Consider the following 25,079-nt stretch of genomic DNA (forward strand, 5'->3'; position numbering starts at 1 on the left):
TTTGTTTAGATCAGTTTTGGAAAGTAGTGTGCAGAACACCTGTAAGACATTCCAGCCTATCCTTCCTCCATCATACAACCTGATCCAGTCCCTCGCTCAAGATCTCCTTCTCTCATTCGCCACACTTTCCCAACTTGCCCTAATTTCCACATTTTTGTGCAACATTGCTTTCTTCATCCTTGAGCAAATCCAACCATCTTCATCACTCTTGAGCTTCATTTACCAAGTCCTAGATCCCTTAACATCCCTATCAACCCTTCATTTCCACTTTCCCACCATTTTTCCACCATCAACCCTCTAAAAACCACTTTCGGCCTATTCCTGTAGAATTTCTTGTAGATCCCCTGCAGCCTCTTGTAGAAGTTCATGCGAATGATTTTTTGAGATTTGAGTGTGGTGGAAATATATAGAAGGGCGCTAGGGATCCCTTAGGTCCTCTTCACACCTTCCCAACCTCCTGCAAATTCCCACTCCATTTCCTTTCACCAATAAACCTCTGCACAGTAAAAAATAGTTAAAACACATGCATAATAATTCTGCATAAAATTGCTCAAAAATACAAAAAGATGATTTTTCCATATTTTCCTTCAGAAGTAGCTTAAACACATGCATTTTACTTTTCAATAGTCAATGACATCCATTTCAGTAGCTTACATCCCTTTTCTTGCACAAATAGGGTTAGTCGGTAAAACTAGGGTTTTCTAGGGTTTTCATTTCCTTTCAGCTTTCATCTTCTTTCTACAAGTAGACTAGCCTCTTTTGAGTTAGCTTTCATCCATGAAAGTTAAAAGCTTCTTCTAAGAACTCATAGAAGTTGGCTTAATCTCCTAGTGAACTTGTGCCAGCTGATCAAGTGACAGCCTGCAGTAAGAGCTAGTACTTGTGCATATAGCACCGTCGCTTCCAAGTTTGTTACGAACTACCGGGTTGATAAAAGTAAAGTAGGGAGTCCCAGGAGTTGCAGCATCATTGCTGCAATATTGGAGCTCACCAGGAATCTTGGCTTGAGAGGGAAAATATGCACTTGGAGAAGCTTCTTTAGAAAGCCAACAAGGAGAAAAAGATGTTGAGGCACATGGCTTTTCATTATTTGGCAAGAAACAAGATTTGCAAAGCAAGGATAAGGAGCCTAAAATCCAAGTTGAGGAAAACTTTGAGGAGCAAGAAAGAGCAAGATAAGCTCAAGATCTTGGTTGAAGCTTCATTGGCCCGAAATAGTACTTGATATAGGTCACTCATGTTAAATTTCAAGAAATTTGGCGCACTTTTTGGCAACTTTGAAATTTTGAAGGAAAAAACAGGTTTTTCTGCCTGGTGTGTAGCGCCACCCAATGATTGCTTTTGATAGGGACCTATTCTAGAGGAAAGATCTACATTTTTGGATTCCTTGTGAAAAATCATGCATACCCAGAAACTACTAGAAATTTTTGACAAGTTTTGAGCTTCCAAAAGGGTCAAAAACACCTCAAAAATGCCCTCTCTGCCACTTTTTGGCCACACAGGAAGCAATGTTGGGAGAACTGATTTTTGGAGAGAAAAATGGACACCAAATTCACAAATTCTACTTGTTCTAGAAAATAGACAGACATACATTTTCAACAAGCCCACTTGGAGAAAATTTGGTGAAGGGGAAGGCCTCCAAAATCACCTGGGAAAAAGCGCTACGCACACGAAAAGTGGCGCTATGCACAAAATGGAAAAGTGCCATTTTTGCCCAAAAAACTCTGTTTTTTCGCCTATTTTTTTCTCAGTTTGACTTTTTCTCTCTCATGGTCAAAATCATGATGTAAATTTGGTGGAATTTTATGTAAAATTGATAAAAATTGACTCAAGGAGGTAGATACATCATGTATAGGTGCTTTTGAACTGAATGAATTAGTTTCCTAGGTTTTAGAGGCAAGCTGTTCCACTGCCTATTTTTTAGTTCTTAGTTTAGATCTTGTTGAAACAGCTCCTAAACTCATGAATTCGACCCCTAAAGGCTATCATGGGTGTTTTTTTTCCTATATCTAGTACTTTTTCAGTCATTTGTAAAGGTTGGACTCTTGTGAATGCTTTGAGCATTATTGTACATTCATCTTTGCAGTTTGGCAAGGAAATAGACCAGGGTTTGCAGCATTTTGTGGGATTCTTGTGGCAAGGTGATTTAGTATTATTTTTCCTTCTATGATTCAAGTTTACATGTATTTATGTGTTCCATCATCTCTCTCTTTTCAGCTTAACTAAATGAATCAAGGATAAAGGTAGAAATCATTGATGTTGCAGTGCTCTACCTAGGGTTTGTTTAGTTTTATATGTTTTCAACAGTTTGAAGAGGATTCCTGATACTTTCATGCCCTCTCCAACTCCTCACCAGTCTTAACACTCTCCATTTCACTTAATTCAAAGTACTAAAGCATTTTCCTACCTCACCCCACAGAAACCTCTGCAAGACTGAGTCCATTCCTCGGACCCAAAACTACCTTTCACTTTTGATCCAACAAACCAACATAAAACTCAATCAAACTCCTCTGAGCATATACCTAGCATAAAATAAGTCTTTATATCAGTCATCTCAAGCTTTATTGGTCATATTTTCTTGAGATTGACAAGGAGAGAGCGCTCTCCCGACCTGGTAGGGATAGCTACCAGGTTAAGCGTGGTTTGATGTTACCCTAGACCTGCCTTTCTCAGCCGAAGGTAGATTTAGGCAATAATACTTCGGAAGCCACATGTTGATCACTGAGAGGCATCAGAAACATTTCTAATAAACCACTTAAGGTTTTGACACCAGATAACCACTTAACGCCTGAGAACCATTTGACATTTGGTAAGTGATTGACACCTGATAACTCTACACTATTTCCATCCAATCGACTGAGCCACCCAATTGAACCTGTGCCTCGCAGTTTAGAGCAAATCATCACCATTTTTCTAACTGCCTGCCCGCCTGTAGAACCCACGAGTAAGCAGCCTGCGGTATTCCACTGCGAGGCCCGACTGTGCTAAAGCTCAAGTTGACTAACAATCAAACCCTTATCGTCCATTGTTTATAGGTCAATTGGCAGATTCCCCTGCATGTGCTGATAATGCTCCTTGTTTGTGAGGGCCAAAGTGTGGCAGCTCTCACGCAGTTGTCCTATGGGTACCGACTCCCACAAGCAACACTTGTTATATTTTGTGCATCTCACCCCTTCATTAGTGATCCAATCTGCTAATTTATTGGCATCTCTATTCACATGTGCAAAACTAAGAGTTCTGAGAATTCTTAGGTGCGATTGAATACAGTGTTAGACCTGAAAAATTCTCCAGTGTCTCGAGACTTTGTTAGGTGCAATACCCGTGCCTAGCCACTTAACTGACTTAATTATTAATTCCGAGTCAGCTTCGATGATTGTATTATGTAAATTTAACTTTATCAAAATCTCTAAACATTGTTCAATGGCCATGAGTTTAGCCATATTATTAGTGGCCCTTCCCAGATGACTGTGAAAGATTCCTTTTGCCACAAGTTCTCATGAGGATGAGTTCCTTATTTCACAATCTTTAGTGCTAAAGACAACTTTATGTCCTTGATCACAGATTTGGCTAACACGTAAGAGATTATGTTTGAGCCCGTCTACTAGCAAATCATTTTTATGTTGCCCTCTTCATCTCTTATGACTCCTCCATAGCCAGCGTCCCCAGGGTTACCTTTTGAGGCTCCATCAATATTGAATTTTAAAAATCATTTGGGAGGGGGTTGCCAAAAAACCTTTTCGGTTGATATTCTCTTTTTTATCTCGCTTGTTCCTTAACTGACGAGAGACTGGAGTCCCAACAGTTCTAGGATGTGAGCGTCTCAATGACTCGGGGGTTTCTCAGGAGGTTGCTTCCAATGGACATTGACAGTTTCTTTGAGCTATTTTAGGATTTGAGCTATGATGCTTTGAGTTTAGCTAGATTTATCTTTGAATATCCTGTTGTTACGGTCTTTCCAAACGTCCGAAATCAAGAATCCTGGAATCAGAGCCCAGGCTGTGTTTATTGTCTCATTGTCCGAGAAATCCTTCCTCCAATTCTTTAAAGTTTCAGCGATGTCATTTTCATTCCTGTCTATCTGCTTGAAGATACCGGCTACCCAGTTCCATAAGGTGGAGGTGAAAGAGCAGAGGTAGAGAAGGTGATCTATAGTTTCTTCCTACTGTCCACATAATTGGCATCTTGATCAGCAAAACCTCCCTTTCTGAGATTTTCCCAAGTTAAAATCTTTCTCTGCTGGACTAGCCACTTGAACAGTTTGATCTTCGTCCAGTGGGGGTTGTTCCATAGGTCTTTCAATGTCTTATCAAGGCTTGGGTAGTTAAGCCCTGTGGCTATTCTTTTGGCTTCTTTGAGGTTGAAGATGCCCTCGTTGTTTTTACCCCATCTTAGAAGATCATTCGAGTTAGAGGTCAAAATTTGTCTTTTCTCCAGAATATCTTTCAGCACTTTAGCTTGAGTCTTCAAGGGGGTTTATTCATTGTAGTTTGGTACCTTCCAAATCCTCCATTTACCAGTGTCCCTTGTGTTAGAGTCGGTCCTTACAGCCCTCCGTCAGAGATCTTTTCGCTTTTGCATATCATTCTTAGGTGTCTCGCTCGTTCCACTTCGTTGCATTTCACTAGGGGCATGCCATTGACTGACGAGGGGGTCTGGTTGTCTTGTGTTTCCTCATGCTTGTCCCTGCAGGGTTAGTCAAAATTTCTCAAAAATCACCGAAGTACATGATCATTGCATTCATTGTCATTAATGATTAGTTTTGTTAAAAAAGAGTCTTTAGTCCTAGAGTCTAGGGTTTTCAGTCCTTTGCATACATGTAATAAAAGCCCGCAGGCCATGAGGTTGGTTTCAAAAGATTCTCAATTCATATTTTTTCTCAGAAAGCATTTGAAAACATTTTTAGTCCAAAACTCTGTTTTGGAACTAGAAATTGTCAAACTTCATTTTTTGTAATAATTGTATTTGTTTCATCACAAGAAGTTTCAGAGCAAGCCTCTGAAATTTTCCGAAGCCAAATGCCGGATCCCTGCAAAAACAACCAAATGTCATCAGTCCAAGATTCAGAAATATAATAAAAAGCCAAAGAACAAATATTATATTAAGTGATCAAAATGACAAAGTGCCAAACATTAGAAAAGTGGGTCATGAAGTAAATTTAAAATCAAATTTGATTTTATGAGATATTTTGCAACTCATATAAAGCATTGGAGACAATTCATTTTCACCAATTCCCAAAGCAGAGGTCAAAGTGCAGATTACAAGGGCGAAAAATCGGTTTTCAGAGTTGTGGAACGGAGTTGGAGCTGCGCGCTACCCATACAGGAGGCGCGCTACCCATATAAGGGGCACTACGCACTTGGCCTCCCCTGCCTTTGCAAAATAACACAGGTGCTACGCACTTGCTGTGTGCTACGCGTTGGGTAGGCGCGCTACGCATACAGTCACAGCGCCAACAAATTTCTGCTATTGCGTCTGGATCCTTGCCAAATCGACTTCAAAAGCTTGCAAGTATGTTTTTAATGGCTGCTCAGTAAATTTTGAAAATGATTGTGGTGTGTTTAAAGTGGGGAATTAATGTGTTGGGTGTAGAGAGGTGAAACCCTATGCTCATGGCAGATTCATTCCTTAGGGTTTTAAAAACATGTTGGTGACTTTGTGAAGATTTTCCCAACTTGTATGGTTGATATAGGTACCTACGCATCTATTGTCAAAGTGTCACTGCCCTCACGCATTCAGTTTGGAAAATTTTAGCCAGCATTACAAAGGCTGCACATTACACTTTTTGCTCATTTGTCAAAATTTCCTTGTGATCAAAGTAGTGACTGTTTTATGCCAATCCACTTAAACAGAGTTATTACCATTGTGGCTTGTTTCCTATGATGTTTTGGTACATATGTAATATGTTTGGGTTTTGAGCATACATTGAACTTTTGATTTCACCACACCTATATCAACATACATATTGCAGACATCTTGTTTTTTAAAGCCATGTCAGACACAGATTTTGTTTATGAGCAGGAGTATGACAGTGATTCCACAACAGAGGGTAATGTGCCACGCAGGTCTCACAGAGGTGGCAAAGGTGGTAGGCATCTCAGGGAAGAGCCTACTTCTTTGGTTCAATTGCAGGCTTGCCCGCTTGCAATGGATTGTTTTTGCTATCAGTCATGCTACCACTATTGTGAGTTTATTTCACAAATCCAACATCATCGTGAACTAGCTCGTTTGTTTATTCTACATTTACATGATGGCCGTGTAAACCTCGCCGGAGTAGATTTCATTCTGTCACCAGAAACTATTGCACAGGCCACTAGGATACCAAATATTGGAGAAAAATGGAATAAACGTCAGCAGTTAGAGAAATCCTACTATGAGCCGTACATCAAACCTGGGTATATGAGGCACCTGAGCAGGGTTTTTCCTTTCAAATTCTTGAATGATGAGTTTGCACCTTTGATGAAACTCATCATTCGGTATTTCAGTTGTGAGGGCAGATTCTCGCGTATTTATGCGTACCATGTCCCTTTGTTGATGCATTTCACAAGGGTACGTATGATGAACATTCCATACTTCATTTATCGCAACATAGAGAGGATGGTGATTTTTGTACAGAAGAAGACCCCAACACAGCAGCATAGAAGTATTTATCATTACGCGCTGATCAAGATCGTAGTGGTTCATCAGTTGGCACAGCAGGGCATTACTTGGGAGGATTTTATTTCTCGTGACATTTTCACAGCGCCACAACCACCTCCAGAGATAGTTCATGATGAGGGAGACCCTTCACATCAGCTTGACATTCCTGAGACCGAGCATATCAATGCTCCAGTGTATGTGACATATCAGCGAGGCCACAGGGCCTTATTTGTAGCTACAAGACGAGTACTATCTCCACATGGTGTGGAAGGGGTCTCGCCTTCTTCTTTAGTACAGGTACAGGTACAGGTTCAGGACAGAGGCAAGAGGTCAATACATGAGGAGGGCCATTCAGGAGGTCATGATATTGATGTTACATTTAGTGATGTGGATAGGAGCTCTCCTAGCTCGAAACTGAAAGAGATCATCCAAGAGCAGAAGGCTGAGATTGACAGCTTGAATGAGAAGTTACTGAAGGCAGAATGTCTGATCAAATATTTGGAGCAGCGCAATAAGCAGCTAGAGGACAAGCACACACTTATAGAGCTGTGACAAATCCGTGAAGACCGAAAGTTGGCCCGAAAAAGACTTGGCAATTTGACACCTTTTGAGCGGCAATTTTGGCTTGAGAAAGTCAATAGACATCTGGAGGAGTTGTTGGTGAAGGCAAATAGAGACAAAGACATGCTCCGTCACATGAAACATCATTATTAGGCTCGCATGCATGTCGACAAAGCAAAAATGAAGATTTTGAAAAGGAGGTTGAGCAGAGCACTAAAACGGCGAAAGAGGCCGGATCCACTTCGAGTTTTGGCCGAGGCTTCGCTGGCTGGGCATGATACATGATGGAGGGTCTTCGCTCCGAATTTGAGCAAATTCGGAGAAATTTTTTTCATTTTGAATTTTTTTGGTCCCAAAATAATTTTTTCAGCTATACGAGTAGCGCGTCGACGTGCTTGCCTTTGATTGGTACACTTGCTGGAGGGAAAATTTATGTTTTTGGGTTTTTCATGGTAAGTTATGCATGCTCAAGTATTGATGAAGCATTTCATCAAGTTCTGGATGATCAAAAGGCCCAAAAACACCATGAAAACCACCTTGCTGCCACCTTTTGCACCAGCAGGAAGTACTTCTGGGAGAATGCAATTTTGTAGGTGCAAATGAGCTCCAAATTGGGAAATTCCACTTGGGCTGGATAACGGACATCTAGGGATTTCCAACAAGCTATTGTGAGCTTGATTTTGATGTCAGGAAGTGCCCCAAAAACAAGCTGAAAGGTGCGCTACGCATAGAGATCAGGGCGCTACGCATAGAGGTTTTTGGTCAAATTTTCATCCTCCAGCTCAGGAATTCGGCCAGTTTTCACCAGTTTCACCTCTTGATGTGATTTTTTACCCAGCTTGATACAATTTGATATACATGATGTAAAATTGGTGCTTATTTACCGTACTCTAGATGATTCATTCATAAAATAGCAAAAATTTAATGTAATGAATCAGTTTCCTTCTTTTTAGAGGCAGGTTGTTTTGGTCACCTAGATTCTTGCTCCATGTTTAGAATTTGTTCAAACTGCTCCTAGAATGAGGAGCTCAACCCCTAGAGGTTAGGGAATGGGTTGGCTTGGTCTATATATGTAAATTTTCAGTCAGTAGCAAAGGTTGGACTCTTGGGAAGATTTTGGCACACTATTGTACATATTTTTCATATTTTGGCTAAGGAAAGATCAGAGGTTTTGCAGCACCTGTTGGGATTCTTCTGGATTTCAGTTCTTGATGGTGTTATCTCTCAGTTTATTGTAAGTTTATTCATGTTTAATGTATGCCATTCCCTTCTTATTCTTCTGAAACTAAATGAATGAGTAAATGAGGTTGAATCCATTGTTTACAGTGCTCTGCCTTTAAATTTGTTTAGTGTTACATGTTTTCGCCAGTTTGGAGAGGATCCATGTTCTCCCTTGCCCTCTTCAGCTCCTTGTCATTCTGATACATCCATACACCTGATCAAAGGCATCAAGACTACTACCTACCTCGCCCCAACTCGAATTCTTCCCGTTTCTCCAACAAAAACCCAAAAAATCTAAATCAAACTTTCCAATCCCTTTACTAGCCTAAAATCCGTATTAATTTTGAGTCATCTCAGCCCCTTTGAAGACCTTTTGCCGAGATAGACTCGGAGAGAGCCCTCTCCTGTCCTCGTAGGGCTAGCTACGAGGCTGAGCGTGGTTTGATGTGGCCTCGAGTTTTGCCTTCCTCAGTCTGAGGCAGATTTGAGCGCTAACATAGTGGCGGCCATACTGGGGAAGAAAATTGTTTGCTGGTTGATGTATTTGTTTCATGAGTCTTAGATGGAGTCTGAAGTCATGCCAGGTAGCTTTTGAAACGCTTTTGCCATGCATAAGCGGAAGTAGATAAACGCTGCTTCAGTCGATCTCCGGTGAGCTTGTGAATGCAGCACTTGATTTGCAATTTACCCCAGTATACTTATTCGTTCTAGACCTTGGATGATTGAGTCTAGAAGTTGATAGGCTGAAAAAATTGTTTGTGTCCCTTTGATTGTTCGAAACAATTCCACACTGGCTTCCAAAAGATACACGAGATTAAATCCTAATCCAGATCCACCTCCAGTATATGAGAACCCAAATCTAATTGCGAGAATACACCGACGAATAAGTCCCATAATTCCTTTGTTTAAGTCTCACTCTTGTCCTACAATTTTTAAGTATCTTGAAGAACTTGATTTTGACGAGAAGTTTGAATTGTCGCTGTTTAAAACCAAATTTGAAAGTGCACTTGATTCTCTAGTTCCAAATCCTGACTTTGCTGCAGCTCTTGAAGTTGAAAGAAACAATAAATTAATTGAAAATTTTATCTTGAGGCACCTTCAGAAAAACATTCAGGCTGCAAATCTTGCTGATTTCCTAGAAGCTGCATCTGCAAATATTGGATCTTCTATCACAGATTTCACCTCCAAAATTCCCACCGAATCGCCTTTCATTCCCACTATTCCCTTGCAACCCATCATCACATATCAAAAGTCCGCAGTAAATTCTCCTTCTTCATCCCACATTGCTACTCCTCCACATACACCTTCTCATACTTTAGTTACATTCACCCCTCAAACAACCCCCAAACCAAATCCGTCAAAAGCAATGGCTGCTCGTTTCGCACCTCTTGCTTTACCTCAGCAATTGCATGATATGCCCGCGGATTATCAGAGTAAGATTCCTATATTTGATGGCACTCCTCAAAGTGTGCCCGCTCAACAACACATAGACAGAATGGCAGATTTTTGTGATTTACATGAGATTGATGAAGAGGATGTAACTATGCGATTGTTTGTGCAAACATTAGGAGGAGAGGTAAGAAAATGGTTTAGAGGCTTGGGAGCTAGAAGTATAACTACATTGACTGAGCTTCACAGACAGTTTCTAAATCGTTGGGAAATCAGAAAAGATCCACTTCAGATCAATGCCGAGTATAACAATATCAAACGCAATCCTGGTGAGTCTGTCCAAGACTACATTATCAGATTTAATACAGTTTATAATGCTATTCCGGATGATTTAAGACCATCTAGAAAATCAGCTCTTCTTAAATTCCCGGATGGTTTTGATCCGGAGATGGCTTATTCATTACGGGACAGAGATCCGCCTACCTTGGAGGATATGCAAAAGATTGCTGTTAGTGTTGAAGCAAATTTGAATGATAAAAGAGCCAGGATGAAAGCTGAAAAGAGAGTGACCATAAAGGAAGAAGCTTCTACATCAGATCAGATACTTCGCAAGGTAGAGAGGATGTTCGAAAAGCTCACTCTTGACAAGCCAGAACCGCAGATCTGAAATCCTAATTTCCGTGGTCAGCAGCAGCCACAATTCAGAATTAAGCAGCGTGAACAAAGAACACAAGGGCCGGTAGTTCAGCAACAGGTAAAGAATCCTCTTCAGAAAAAAATTTTGGTCAAGAATCTGATGATGATGGTGATACTGTAGGGGAGGAAAACCATTTCTTTACTCCTGATGATCTGCCTATCTACATCACGGAAGATGAAGAATATGTTGAAAGTTCCGTCACACACAAAGATGAGGATTTTATTCTAGTAAACGATGCAGCACTTGAGGAAGAATCATAGGAGTACCAAAGAGGATACATGAATGCTTTGTCCGCCCAACAAAAGCAATACTCATTAAGGAATCGAGATGTGCCCATAAACCCCATTCAGAAGAAGAAGGAGATTTCAGCAAAAAATGATTCACCTATACCACAGAAGAAAGGAAAAGAAACAATTGATCCCGCAGCTAGTAAATCATCATCAGCAGACAAGGTAAATCAGCTACCAAACACAATGAGGGATAAAGCTGAAAAAAGAGAAGTTCCGGTCAAAGTGGTTGAAAGAGTTTCAGCATTTAGTTTGGAAATGAAATTTCAAAACTGAAAGTATCTATTCCTTTTGACTGAAATCATGAAGAACAGCAGCTACCGAGGTCAAGTCTCTAAAATTCTGAATTTTGATCCAATGTTTGACACGGTAAATATTGAAGATGATCAGCCAGAATTGATTTTTGGGCCTGCTTTAGATGGTGAGTCTCCTGACAGTGGTGTTCCTCCCTTTTATATCAGTTTGAGGTTGCATGAATATGTATTACACAATGCTATGTTCGACTCGGGTGCTTCGCACAATTTGATGCCAAAGGCGATCATGGAAAAGTTGGGATTAGATGTTACAAGAAAATACCATGATTTGTATTAATTTGATTCCAGCCGTGTAAAGTGTATCAGACTGATCAAGGATTTGGTGGTAAGCTTAGATCAAATTGCGGCGAAGAATGTCTTGATGGATGTGGTTGTGGCGGACATTCCTCTGCGTTTTGGTATGCTCCTTTCAAGATCTTGGGGAGAAAAGTTGAAAGGTACACTACAGTTAGATTTTTCTTATGCTACAATTCCAGTCTTCGGTCAAATGAGAAAGCTATATCGAGAGCAGAAGATGAAATACATGATAACAAGCAAGGAGAAACCAATCAATCATCCTGTAAACTATGTACATACCGCCTTGGAGTTGTTTGTTTTGTTTGCTGATAGTTTTAATGATTTAGATAGTCAATTATTTCAGGCAGAAGATATACCAGAAATCACTGAGAATTTTAGAGAAGTTCTGCAGAAAGAAAGAAGCGAAAAGCAAGCTACTATGGAGCAATCAGCTGAAAATAATGGGCAGCAAACAGGAAAAACAGAGTTGACGCAATTTTAGCACTTGGAGGATGATGAAGATGGTCTTTGGACCATGGATTTTGATGTCGCAGTAGGTAGTGACGGTGCTGGAATTGGTGTGTGGATTCATAGTCCATTTTCCGCTCCAGATAAGGTTCCAAGCAATGTGAGAGTATGTTCCTACAAACTAGCATTTGACTGTTCTAATAACGAAGCGGAAGATGAGGCTCTAATTGCTGGCCTTAAGATTATTAGAAAGCTAAAAGCAAAAAGAATTGGAGTATATGGTGATTCAGAGTTTGTGATAAAGCAGGTGAAGGGTGAGTTTCAAGCCAAGCATCCTCGCATGAGGGCATACCGTAATGAAGTTTTAGATATTTTGAAACGATTTTCTGATCATACCTTCACGTGTGCCTCGCATACAAAATGGTGTTTCTGATGGACTTGCTAAGGCGGCAAGCAATTTAAAAATTCCAATGAATTCCAGCAACAAATTCGAGATTCATGTGAAACACCGCCCCACCGTTCCAGATAATCAACAATGTTGGCAAGTCTTTCAGGATGATGAGGAGATTAATGATTTTCTGCAGAATAAGGGTAAGTTTAAAGACACCTCCATAGATACAGAACATGATGATGGTAATGTTGATATACAAGTAAATCAAATGGAAGTGCTGCAACTTAAAGATAACATTATTCCTAAGGGATTGATTCCTTTGGAGGAACTCTTTGACCAAGACGATGTAGCCGCAAACCGACATTGAGACCGACTGAAAAAGGTGTTGAAGAGGTAAATATTGGGACAGCTGAGAACCCCAAGATGGTAAAGTTATCAAAGTCATTGTCACCAAAGGTAAAGGAAGAGTATGCCAGATTGTTGTCTTCATTTTCTAATGCTTTTGCGTGGGATTACTCAGATCTGAAAACATATGATACTAATATCATTCAACATACTATCCCTACTAAACCAAATCAGAAACCTTTCCGTCAAAAGTTGAGGAGAATCAATCCTAAGCTGTTACCATCGATAGAAAAAGAGGTGAACAGGTTGTATCAGTCAGGAATCATTGTGCCTATCAGATTTTCCGATTGGATATCAAATTTGGTGACCGTAAGAAAGAAAACAGGTGAGATCCGTTTATGTATTGACTTCAGAAATTTGAATAAGGTGTCCTTAAAAGACAATTATCTGCTGCCAAAAATGGACCATATATTGCAGCGAGTAGTTGGAGCATCAAGGATGTCACTACTCGACAGCTATTCAGGATATAATCAAATTTTAGTGCATGAAGATGATCGTGACAAGACCGCATTCACCACTCCATGGGGAACGTTTCATTATGCAAAGATGTCGTTTGGTTTGAAAAATGTAGGTGCCACTTTTCAGCGTGCAATGGACATGGCTTTCGCCAATGAGAAAGATGTATTTTTGGTTGTTTACCTTGATGATTTAACTGTGTTTTCAAATTCTGATGAGGAACATTTATATCATTTGAAAATTGTTTTCCAAAAGTGCAGCAAATATGGCATTTCGCTGAATCCAAAAAAGAGCCTTTCCGCCATGGATGAAGGCAAACTCCTTGGCCACATCATATCGAAAGAAGGCATTCGTGTGGACCCTACATGTGTTGAAGCCATCCAATAGATTGAACAACCCCGGAACAAGAAAGAAATACAGTCATTTAATGGTAAACTGAATTTTCTGTGTCGTTTCATTCCAAATCTTGCCGAGCATCTTAGAGAAATCACGAACATGCTGAAAAAGGACAGTTAGTTAAAGTGGACAGAAGAGGCGGTGAAATCATTCAATTTGGTAAAGTTAGCTCTTTCTTTAGCCCTTACTTTAATTAGCTCGGACTACACACATGACTTCATTTTGTTTTCATTTGCTTCTGAGCACACTTTGGCAGCTGTATTAATGCAAAAAAGGGATGGAGTTGAGAAGCCCATTGCCTTTTTCAGTCGTATTATAAGGGACGGAGCATTGAAATACAACATTATTGAGAAACAAGCACTTGCACTGGTAAAGGCCTTGAAATATTTCCGTGTGTATATACTGCATTCCCATATTATAGCATATGTTCCTAACGCAGCAGTTAAAGATGTTTTGGTACAGGTAGATCCAGAAGGAAGGCGGGGTAAGTGGATTTCTGTGTTGTTAGAGTATGATGTGGAGATTAAACCAACCAAGCTGATCAAAGGACAAGGACTCGCCAAGTTAATGGCTGAAACAAACCTGCATGCTCTAGATATAAATTTGATTGCTGCTATGTCTGATGAAGATGAGGAGAGTACGTTAGATCAGGTATCTGATATTTTTGTTTCTTCCCCTTGGTATGCTGACATTATATACGTACTTCATAATTTGTCTCCACCTCCCGGGATGCCTAGAAATAAGAGTAGAACATTGAAATTGAAAGCTGCAAAATTTTGCATACTGAATTCTGCATTGTATTGGAAAGACCCTGGTGGAATGTTATTGAATTGTTTGGTAGAGGAGGAAGCCAAAAAAGTTGTGGAAGATTTTCATAGAGGTGACTGCGGGGGCCATCTGTTTTGGAAAACCACAGCGAATAAGATTCTAAGGGCAGGTTATTATTGGCCTTCGTTGTTTTCAGATGTGTATAAGGCTGTTAAGAATTGTCACGAATGCAAAATTTTCGAAGGGAAGCAGAAACTACAGCCTTTGCCTCTCAAACCAATTGAAGTTAGTGCACCATTCCAGCAGTGGGGCTTGGATTTCATCAGGGAAATCCATCCGGCATCGTCAGGACATCATAGATGGATATTGACAGCCACGGACTACTTCACAAAATGGATCGAAGCAATTCCCACCCGACAGGCCACGGATGCGGTAATTATCTCTTTTCTTGAAAACAATATTCTGTCACGTTTTGGGTGTCCTAGTAAGCTAATCATAGATAATGCAGCGGCATTCAAGTCGAAAAGAATGGTTGAATTTTGCTATAAGTACAATATCATCTTGGGAGATTCGACCGCCTACCATCCACAAGGAAATGACTTGGCGGAATCTTCAAATAAGTCCTTGGTAAATATCATTAAGAAATTGCTGGAAATCAATAAAAAGTGCTGGCACAAGAAGTTAGTGAATGCACTATGGGCTGATAGGGTAAGTCAGAAAAAGTCTATTGGCATGTCTCCTTTCGAGTTGGTGTACGGGACAGACACGGTTTTTCCTACTTCGCTTGCTATCCCGGTAGTCAAATTGCTTCAGGAAGCTGGTAGTGAGGAAGATCCCATGCAGAGGAGGATTAATCAGATGATTCATTTACAGCAGACACGGGAGGAGGTATTTCAAAATACTTTCAAGTTGCAGGAGCGCATAAAGAAGATTTATGATAGGAAGGCAAAAGCAGATAAGTTTCAGCTGGATGAGGTAGTTTTGAAGTGGACTGCCCGGAATGAAGATAAATGAAAACACGACAAATTTGAAAACTTATGGAAGGGTCCTTATAAGATTGCAGCATATCGTGGTCGGAACACTTTTCTTCTCAAGGAAATGAATGGAGATGATTGTCCTGGAGGGCCGATCAATGGTCGGCTGCTAAAGCAATACCACTTCTGAGTATTTTCTGCTCATTTCATCATCATTGTATATATCATTTTACTTCTGTTCTATTGCACGTGTGTACTAATCTCTCATCTTCAATCTGGGGCCCGCAGCGAAGGCTATAATTCTGGAGATGAAGGTTAGTTGGTTTGAAGTTTGTCAAGTCAGTTTTATCAGTCCTTTCAGTTTTAAAATCGAGTCAGTATGGTCAGAGTTGTATTCAGTTTTCAGTCAAATCTGTAGTCAATAAATGTGTCCAAGTTTTGTGTTAACTGTTGAAATAATGACTCCATCGCCCAATGGATGAAGGCACTGTCTGACTCTCCCAGAGATCTGCCATTCTTGGCATCTCCAAGGAGCCACCATCCCCATTAGAGTCAATGTTAGAGTCGGTCCTTACAGCCCTCCGTCAGAGATCTTTTCGCTTTTGCATATCATTCTTAGGTGTCTCACTCGTTCCACCTCGTTGCATTTCGCTAAGGGCATGCCATTGACTGACGAGGGGGTCTGGTTGTCTTGTGTTTCCTCATGCTTGTCCCTACAGGGTTAGTCAAAATTTCTCAAAAATCACCGAAGTACATGATCATTGCATTCATTGTCATTAATGATTAGTTTCGTTAAAAAAGAGTCTTTAGTCCTAGAGTCTAGGGTTTTCAGTCCTTTGCATACATGTAATAAAAGGCTGCAGGCCATGAGGTTGGTTTCAAAAGATTCTCATTTCATATTTTTTCTTAGAAAGCATTTGAAAACATTTTTAGTCCAAAACTCTGTTTTGGAACTAGAAATTGTCAAACTTCATTTTTTGTAATAATTGTATTTGTTTCATCACAAGAAGTTTCAGAGCAAGTCTCTGATATTTTCCGAAGCCAAATGCCAGATCCCTGCAAAAACAACCAAATGTCATTAGTCCAAGATTCAGAAAGATAATAAAGCCAAAGAACAAATATTATATTAAGTGATCAAAATGACAAAGTGCCAAACATTAGAAAAGTGGGTCATGAAGTAAATTTAAAATCAAAGTTGATTTTATGAGATATTTTGCAACTCATATAAAGCATTGGAGACAATTCATTTTCACCAATTCTCAAAGCAGAGGTCAAAGTGCAGATTACAAGGGCGAAAAATCGGTTTTCAGAGCTGTGGAACGGAGTTTGAGCTGCGCGCAACCCATACAGGAGGCGCACTACCCATATAAGGGGCGCTACACACTTGGCCTCCCCTGCCTTTGCAAAATAACACAGGCGCTACGCACTTGTTGTGCACTACGTGTTGGGTAGGTGCGCTACGCATACAGTCACATCGCCAACAAATTTCTGCTATTGTGTCCGGATCCTTGCCAAATCGAATTCAAAAGCTTGCAAGTAGGTTTTTAATGTCTGCTCAGTAAATTTTGAAAATGATTGTGGTGTGTTTAAAGTGGGGAATTAATGTGTTGGGTGTAGAGAGGTGAAACCCTATGCTCATGGCAGATTCATTCCTTAGGGTTTTAAAAACATGTTGGTGACTTTGTGAAGATTTTCCCAACTTGTATGGTTGATATAGGTACCTACGCATCTATTGTCAAAGTGTCACTGCCCTCACGCTTTCAGTTTATCATTTTACCACTGCTGTCATTGCCACTTTATTACCACTGTCATTTCCATTGTTTCATTATGGTCATTATCACATTGTTTCCCATTCTCCATTGATAAAATACAGTCCCATACTCATTTTCCCCTTTGAAAAAATTTAGCCAGCATTACAAAGGCTGCACATTACACTTTTTGCTCATTTGTCAAAATTTCCTTGTGATCAAAGTAGTGACTGTTTTATGCCAATCCACTTAAACAGAGTTATTACCATTGTGGCTTGTTTCCTATGATGCTTTGGTACATATGTAATATGTTTGGGTTTTGAGCATACATTGAAATTTTGATTTCACCACACCTATATCAACATACATATTGCAGACATCTTGTTTTTTAAAGCCATGTCAGACACAGATTCAGTTTATGAGCAGGAGTATGACAGTGATTCCACAACAGAGGGTAATGTGCCACGTAGGTCTCACAAAGGTGGCAAAGGTGGTAGGCATCTCAGGGAAGAGCCTACTTCTTTGGTTCAATTGCAGGCTTGCCCGCTTGCAATGGATTGTTTTCGCTATCAGTCATGCTACCACTATTGTGAGTTAATTTCACAAATCCAGCATCATCGTGAACTAGCTCGTTTGTTTGTTCTACATTTACATGATGGCCGTGTAAACCTCGCCGGAGTAGATTTCATTCTGTCACTAGAAACTATTGCACATGCCACTGGGATACCAAATATTGGAGAAAAATGGAATAAACGTCAGCAGTTAGAGAAATCCTACTATGAGCCGTACATCAAACCTGGGTATATGAGGCACCTGAGCAGGGTTTTTCCTTTCAAATTCCTGAATGATGAGTTTGCACCTTTGATGAAACTCATCATTCGGTATTTCAGTTGTGAGGGCAGATTCTCGCGTCTTTATGCGTACCATGTCCGTTTGTTGATGCATTTCACAAGGGTACGTATGATGAACATTCCATACTTCATGTATTGCAACATAGAGAGGATGGTGATTTTTGTACAGAAGAAGACCCCAGCACAGCAGTATAGAAGTATTTATCATTACGCGCTGATCAAGATCGTAGTGGTTCGTTAGTTGGCACAACAGGGAATTACTTGGGAGGATTTTATTTCTCATGACTTTTTCACAGCGCCACAACCACCTCCAGAGATAGTTCATGATGAGGGAGAGCCTTCACATCAGCTTGACATTCCTGAGATCGAGCATATCAATGCTCCAGTGTATGTGACATATCAGCGAGGCCACAGGGCCTTATTTGTAGCTACACGACGAGTACTATCTCCACATGGCGTGGAAGGGGTCTCGCCTTCTTCTTCAGTACAGGTACAGGTACAGGTATAGGTTCAAGACAGAGGCAAGAGGTCAATACATGAGGAGGGCCATTCAGGAGGTCATGATATTGATGTTACATTTAGTGATGTGGATAGGAGCTCTCCTAGCTCGAAACTGAAAGAGATCATCCAAGAGCAGAAGGCTGAGATTGACAGCTTGAATGAGAAGTTACTGAAGGCAGAATGTCTGATCAAATATTTGGAGCAGCGCAATAAGCAGCTAGAGGACCAGCACACACTTATAGAGCTGTGACAAATCCGTGAAGACCGAAAGTTGGCCCGAAAAAGACCTGGCGATTTGACACCTTTTGAGCGGCAATTTTGGCTTGAGAAAGTCAATCAACATCTGGAGGAGTTGTTGGCGAAGGCCAATAGAGACAAATACATGCTCCGTCACATGAAACATCATTATTGGGCTCGCATGCATGTCGGCAAAGCAAAAATGAAGATTTTGAAAAGGAGGTTGAGCAGAGCACTAAAACGGCGAAAGAGGTTGGATCCACTTCGAGTTTTGGCCGAGGCTTCGCTGGCTGGGCATGATACATGATGGAGGGTCTTCGCTCCGAATTTGAGCAAATTCGGAGAAATTTTTGTCATTTTGAAATTTTTTGGTCCCAAAACAGATTTTTCAGCTATACGAGTAGCGCGTCGACGCGCTCGCTTTTGATTGGGACACTTGCTGGAGGGAAACTTTATATTTTTGGGTTTTTCATGGTAATTTATGCATGCTCAAGTATTTCCGAAGCATTTCATCAAGTTCTGGATGATCAAAAGGCCCAAAAACACCATGAAAACCACCTTGCTGCCACCTTTTGCACCAGCAGGAAGTACTTCTGGGAGAATGCAATTTTGAAGGGGCAAATGAGCTCCAAATTGGGAAATTCCACTTGGGCTGGATAGCAGACATCTAGGGATTTCCAACCAGCTTTTTTGAGCTTGATTTTGATGTCAGGAAGTTCCCCAAAAACAGGCTGAAAGGCGCACTATGCATAGAGATCAGGGTGCTATGCATAGAGGTTTTTGGTCAAATTTTCATCCTCCAGCTCAGGAATTCGGTCAGTTTTCACTAGTTTCACCTCTTGATGTGATTTTTGACCCAACGTGATATAATTTGATATACATGATGTAAACTTGGCACTTATTTACCATACTCTAGATGATTCATTCATAAAATAGCAAAAATTTAATGTAATGAATCAGTTTCCTTCTTTTTAGAGGCAGGTTGTTTTGGTCACCTAGATTCTTGCTCCATGTTTAGAATTTGTTCAAAATACTCCTAAAATGAGGAGCTCGACCCCTAGAGGTTAGGGAATGGGTTGGCTTGGTCTATATATGTAAATTTTTAGTCAGTAGCAAAGGTTGGACTCTTGGGAAGATTTTGGCACACTATTGTACATATTTTTCATATTTTGGCTAAGGAAAGATCAGAGGTTTTGCAGCACCTGTTGGGATTCTTATGGCTTTCAGTTATTGATGGTGTTATCTCTCAGTTTATTGTAAGTTTATTCATGTTTAATGTATGCCATTCCCTTCTTATGCTTCTGAAACTAAATGAATGAGTAAATGAGGTTGAATCCATTGTTTACAGTGCTCTGCCTTTAAATTTGTTTAGTTTTACATGTTTTCGCCAGTTTGGAGAGGATCCATGTTCTCCCTTGCCCTCTTCAGCTCCTTGTTGTTCTGATCCATCCATACACCTGATCAAAGGCATCAAGACTACTGCCTACCTCGCCCCAACTCGAATTCTGCAAAGATATGGCCTTATCCCTGGACCCAAAATTGTTTCTTCCCGTTTCTCGAACAAAAACCCAAAAAATCTAAATCAAACTTTCCAATCTCTTTACTAGCCTAAAATCTGTATTAATTTTGAGTCATCTCAGCCCCTTTGAAAACCTTTTGCCGAGATAGACTCGGAGAGAGCCCTCTCCTGTCCTCGTAGGGCTAGCTACGAGGCTGAGCGTGGTTTGATGTGGCCTCGAGTTTTGCCTTCCTCAGCCTGAGGCAGATTTGAGCGCTAACATAGTGGCGACCATACTGGGGAAGAAAATTGTTTGCTGGTTGATGTGTTTGTTTCATGAGTCTTAGACGGAGTCTGAAGTCATGCCAGGTAGCTTTCGAAATGCTTTTGCCATGCATAAGCAGAAGTAGATAAACGCTGCTTCAGTCGATCTCCGGTGAGCTTGTGAATGCAGCACTTGATTTGCAATTTACCCCAGTATACTTATTCGTTCTAGACCTTGGATGATTGAGTCTAGAAGTTGATAGGCTGAAAAATTGTTTGTGTCCCTTTGATTGTTCGAAACAATTCCACATTGGCTTCCAGAAGATACATGAGATTAAATCCTGATCCAAATCCACCTCCAGTATATGAGAACCCAAATCTAATTGTGAGAATACACTGACGAGGAAGTCCCATAATTCCTTTGTTTAAGTCTCACTCTTGTCCTACAATTTTTAAGTATCTTGAAGAACTTGATTTTGACGAGAAGTTTGAATTGTCGCTGTTTAAAACCAAATCTGAAAGTGCACTTGATTCTCTAGTTCCAAATCCTGACTTTGCTGCAGCTCTTGAAGTTGAAAGAAACAATAAATTAATTGAAAATTTTATCTTGAGGCACCTTCAGAGAAACATTCAGGCTGCAAATCTTGCTGATTTCCTAGAAGCTGCATCTGCAAATATTGGATCTTCTATCACAGATTTCACCTCCAAAATTCCCACCGAACCGCCTTTCATTCCCACTATTCCCCTGCAACCCATCATCACATATCAAAAGTCTGCAGTAAATTCTCCTTCTTTATCCCACATTGCTACTCGTCCGCATACACCTTCTCATACTTCAGTTACATTCACCCCTCAAACAACCCCCAGACCAAATCCGTCAAAAGCAATGGCTGCTCGTTTCGCACCTCTTGCTTTACCTCAGTAATTGCATGATATGCCCACGGATTATCAGTGTAAGATTCCTATATTTGATGGCACTCCTCAAAGTGTGCCCGCTCAACAACACATAGACAGAATGGCAGATTTTTGTGATTTACATGAGATTGATGAAGAGGATGTAACTATGCGATTGTTTGTGCAAACATTCGGAGGAGAGGAAAGAAAATGGTTCAGAGGCTTGGGAGCTAGAAGTATAACTACATTGGATGATCTTCACAGACAGTTTCTAGATCATTGGGAAATCAGAAAAGATCCACTTCAGATCAATGCCGAGTATAACAATATCAAATGCAATCCTGGTGAGTCTGTCCAAGACTACATTATCAGATTTAATACAGTTTATAATGCTATTTCGGATGATTTAAGACCATCTAGAAAATCAGATCTTCTTAAATTCCCGGATGGTTTTGATCCGGAGATGGCTTATGTATTACGGGACTGAGATCCGCCTGCCTTGGAGGATATGCAAAAGATTGCTGTTAGTGTTGAAGCAAATTTGAATGATAAAAGAGCCAGGATGAAAGCTGAAAAGAGAGTGACCATAAAGGAAGAAGCTTCTACATCAGATCAGATACTTCGCAAGTTAGAGAGGATGTTCAAAAAGCTCACTCTTGACAAGCCAGAACCGCAGATCTGAAATCCTAATTTCCGTGGTCAGCAACAGCCACAATTCAGAATTAAGCAGCGTGAATAAAGAACACAAGAGTCGGTAGTTCAGCAGTAGGTAAAGACTCCTCTTCAGCAAAATTTTGTTGGTCAAGAATCTGATGATGATGGTGATATTGTAGGGGAGGAAAATCATTTCTTTACTCCTGATGATCTGCCTATCTACATCACGGAAGATGAAGAATATGTTGAAAGTTCCGTCACACACAAAGATGAGGATTTTATTCTAGCAAACGATGCAACACTTGAGGAAGAATTAGAGGAGTACCAAAGAGGATACATGAATGCTTTGTCCGCCCAACAGAAGCAATACTCATTAAGAAATCGAGATGTGCCCATAAACCCCATTCAGAAGAAGAAGGAGATTTCAGCAAAAAATGATTCACCTGCACCACAGAAGAAAGGAAAAGAGACAATTGATCCCGCAGCTAGTAAATCATCATCAGCAGACAAGGTAAATCAGCTACCAAACACAATGAGGGATAAAGCTGAAAACAGAGAAGTTCCGATCAAAGAGGTTGAAAGAGTTTCAGCATTTAGTTTGGAAAATGAAATTTCAAAACTGAAAGTATCTATTCCTTTGACTGAAATCATGAAGAACAGCAGCTACCGAGGTCAAGTCTCTAAAATTCTGAATTTTGATCCAATGTTTGACACGGTAAATATTGAAGATGATCAGCCAGAATTGATTTTTGGGCCTGCTTTAGATGGTGAGTCTCCTGACAGTGATGTTCCTCCCTTTTATATTAGTTTGAGGTTGCATGAATATGTATTACACAATGCTATGTTCGACTCGGGTGCTTCGCACAATTTGATGCCAAAGGCGATCATGGAAAAGTTGGGATTAAATATTACAAGAAAATACCATGATTTGTATTCATTTGATTCCAGCCGTGTAAAGTGTATCAGACTGATCAAGGATTTGGTGGTAAGCTTAAATCAAATTCCGGAGAAGAATGTCTTGATGGATGTGGTTGTGGCGGACATTCCTCCGCGTTTTGGTATGCTCCTTTCAAGATCTTGGGGAGCAAAGTTGAAAGGTACACTACAGTTAGATTTTTCTTATGCTACAATTCCAGTCTTCGGTCAAATGAGAAAGCTATATCGAGAGTAGAAGATGAAATACATGATAACAAGCAAGGAGAAACCAATCAATAATCCTATAAACTATGTACATACCGCCTTGGAATCGTTTGTTTTGTTTGATGATATTTTTAATGATATAGATAGTTAATTAGTTCAGGTAGAAGATATACCAGAAATCACCGAGAATTTTAGAGAAGTTCTGCAGAAAGAAAGAAGCGAAAAGCAAGCTACTATGGAGCAATCAGCTGAAAATAATGGGCAACAAATAGGAGGCTTCCTTGGGGTTCCAATAAAGGAGGCTTCCAGTTGGATGGGCCAGTGGTCCGATTCTCCGAAAGGGAGGATGAAAGCAGTCATGCTACGGTCGGTGAGAAGGAGATCCTTCAAGATTATGAATCTGTCTAATCTCGAGGCTACTTGGGAATTTCCTCCTCTCTTGTTGTTCCATGTGAAGATGCCATTTATTGTGTCCATATCCACCAGTATCATATTGTTAAGGAAGTTATGGAAGGCTATTGAGTCTCTATCAAGTGATCTGTTTCCTCCTTTTTTCTCTGTGAGAGATCTGATCATATTAAAGTCCCCTCCCAGAATCCAGGGTATTGCTGGATGTCTCTTTCTCAGCTCTTCTAGAGAGGTGAGGAGCCTGAATTTGTCTTCCAAAAGTTGAGGACCATAGAAATTTGTGATCAAGTAGCTATCCTTGTCCCCCAACGGTTGGATAACCATTGAAAGGTGGTTTCTTGATGCCTCAACATCCAAGATTCCAAATTTTTGAGGATTCGATAGAGTAAGAATTCCTCTAGTTGAATTATTTGCTTTGACTTCTAGATAATAGTACTTAATAAGCCATTTTTTGTGTAGTTATCTTTTTTTGTCTACTGAGCATTTTGTTTCTTGAATAAACACCATATTTGGTTTTTCTTCTTTTATTTTGTTACTGAGATTTCTTTGTTTCCTTTTACTCTCTAGTCCTCTAATGTTCTAGGTTGTGAGCTTCATAATGATGGGTTTGTAAAAGAGTAACTGATGAGATCTTTCATATTACCTAAATTAATCATGAGTTTTCCACACTCTGTCAGTAGTTCATTTTGTCTCTTACATCCTCTTTTCTTGCTTGGGTTCTTGGTGGAGTGTCTTGTTATTTTCTCCTTTGATTTAACCCCTCGGTTCTCTTGGCTATTGTGGTTCCTTTTAACTCCTGCTACCTTTGTGTGAGACCTTCGAAGGAATATCTATTGTACTCTATCAAACTCCTCTTGTGGTAGAGAGTCTATTCCTGTGTTGATTCCCTGATCCAGAAACTTTTCTAGTTCTAATTTCTCCCTCTGTGGATCTCCTGTAGGTCTTGGTCCTCTGTACCACTATTACTTGGGGTCATCTCAAGGTCCTTTCCAGGTTCCATTATGCTTGTTATGTCCTCCTTTTTTCCATTTTATTCTTGTATGATTTCCATGTTATCCTTTGTTTCCTTTTCTATTTGATAGTCTTCAGTTTTCTTGTGCGTTCCATTTTCTCCTCCTCCTTCTTCTAAGATCTCGAAACTGTTATAACTTGGTATCTTGCTTTCGCTAGATTTATTTTGGGACCTTTTTCCCCCTCCTTTTCCTCTGCCTCCCAATTTGGTGAAGCCTTTAGGGTCTTTTCCTTTGTTGTTTTTTAAGAATTCCTCCCTTTTGTTGAGTGGGCAGTCTCTGAATAGATGCCCATGTTCATGACATTTACGGCATCTGAATGGGATGTGTTCATAGTCGACTACCTGGATCCATTCCTCGTCATAAACTTCTAGGATGACTTCATCTGGGAGTGCTCCCGATGAGTCCATCTCGACAAATATGTGGGAAAAGGAGGTATATTTCCTCCGCAGAGTCACCTTTGATATCTTTATGAAATGCCCGAATTTGTTACCTATAGCTTTTAAACATTCTGATAGCTAGTAGTTTAAAGGTAAGGAGTATAATCTAATCCATACTGGGACCGAAGTGAACATTTCTCGCTTCGGAACAAAGTTCATCACCCAGGGTTGCATGTAAAGTCCTGCAGCAACATA

The sequence above is a fragment of the Pinus tabuliformis genome, chromosome 4_2 (genome assembly GCF_031772625.1).
Source record: "Pinus tabuliformis cultivar Carrire ecotype Pingquan chromosome 4_2, CPIR1, whole genome shotgun sequence".
Taxonomy (NCBI): Eukaryota; Viridiplantae; Streptophyta; class Pinopsida; order Pinales; family Pinaceae; genus Pinus; species Pinus tabuliformis.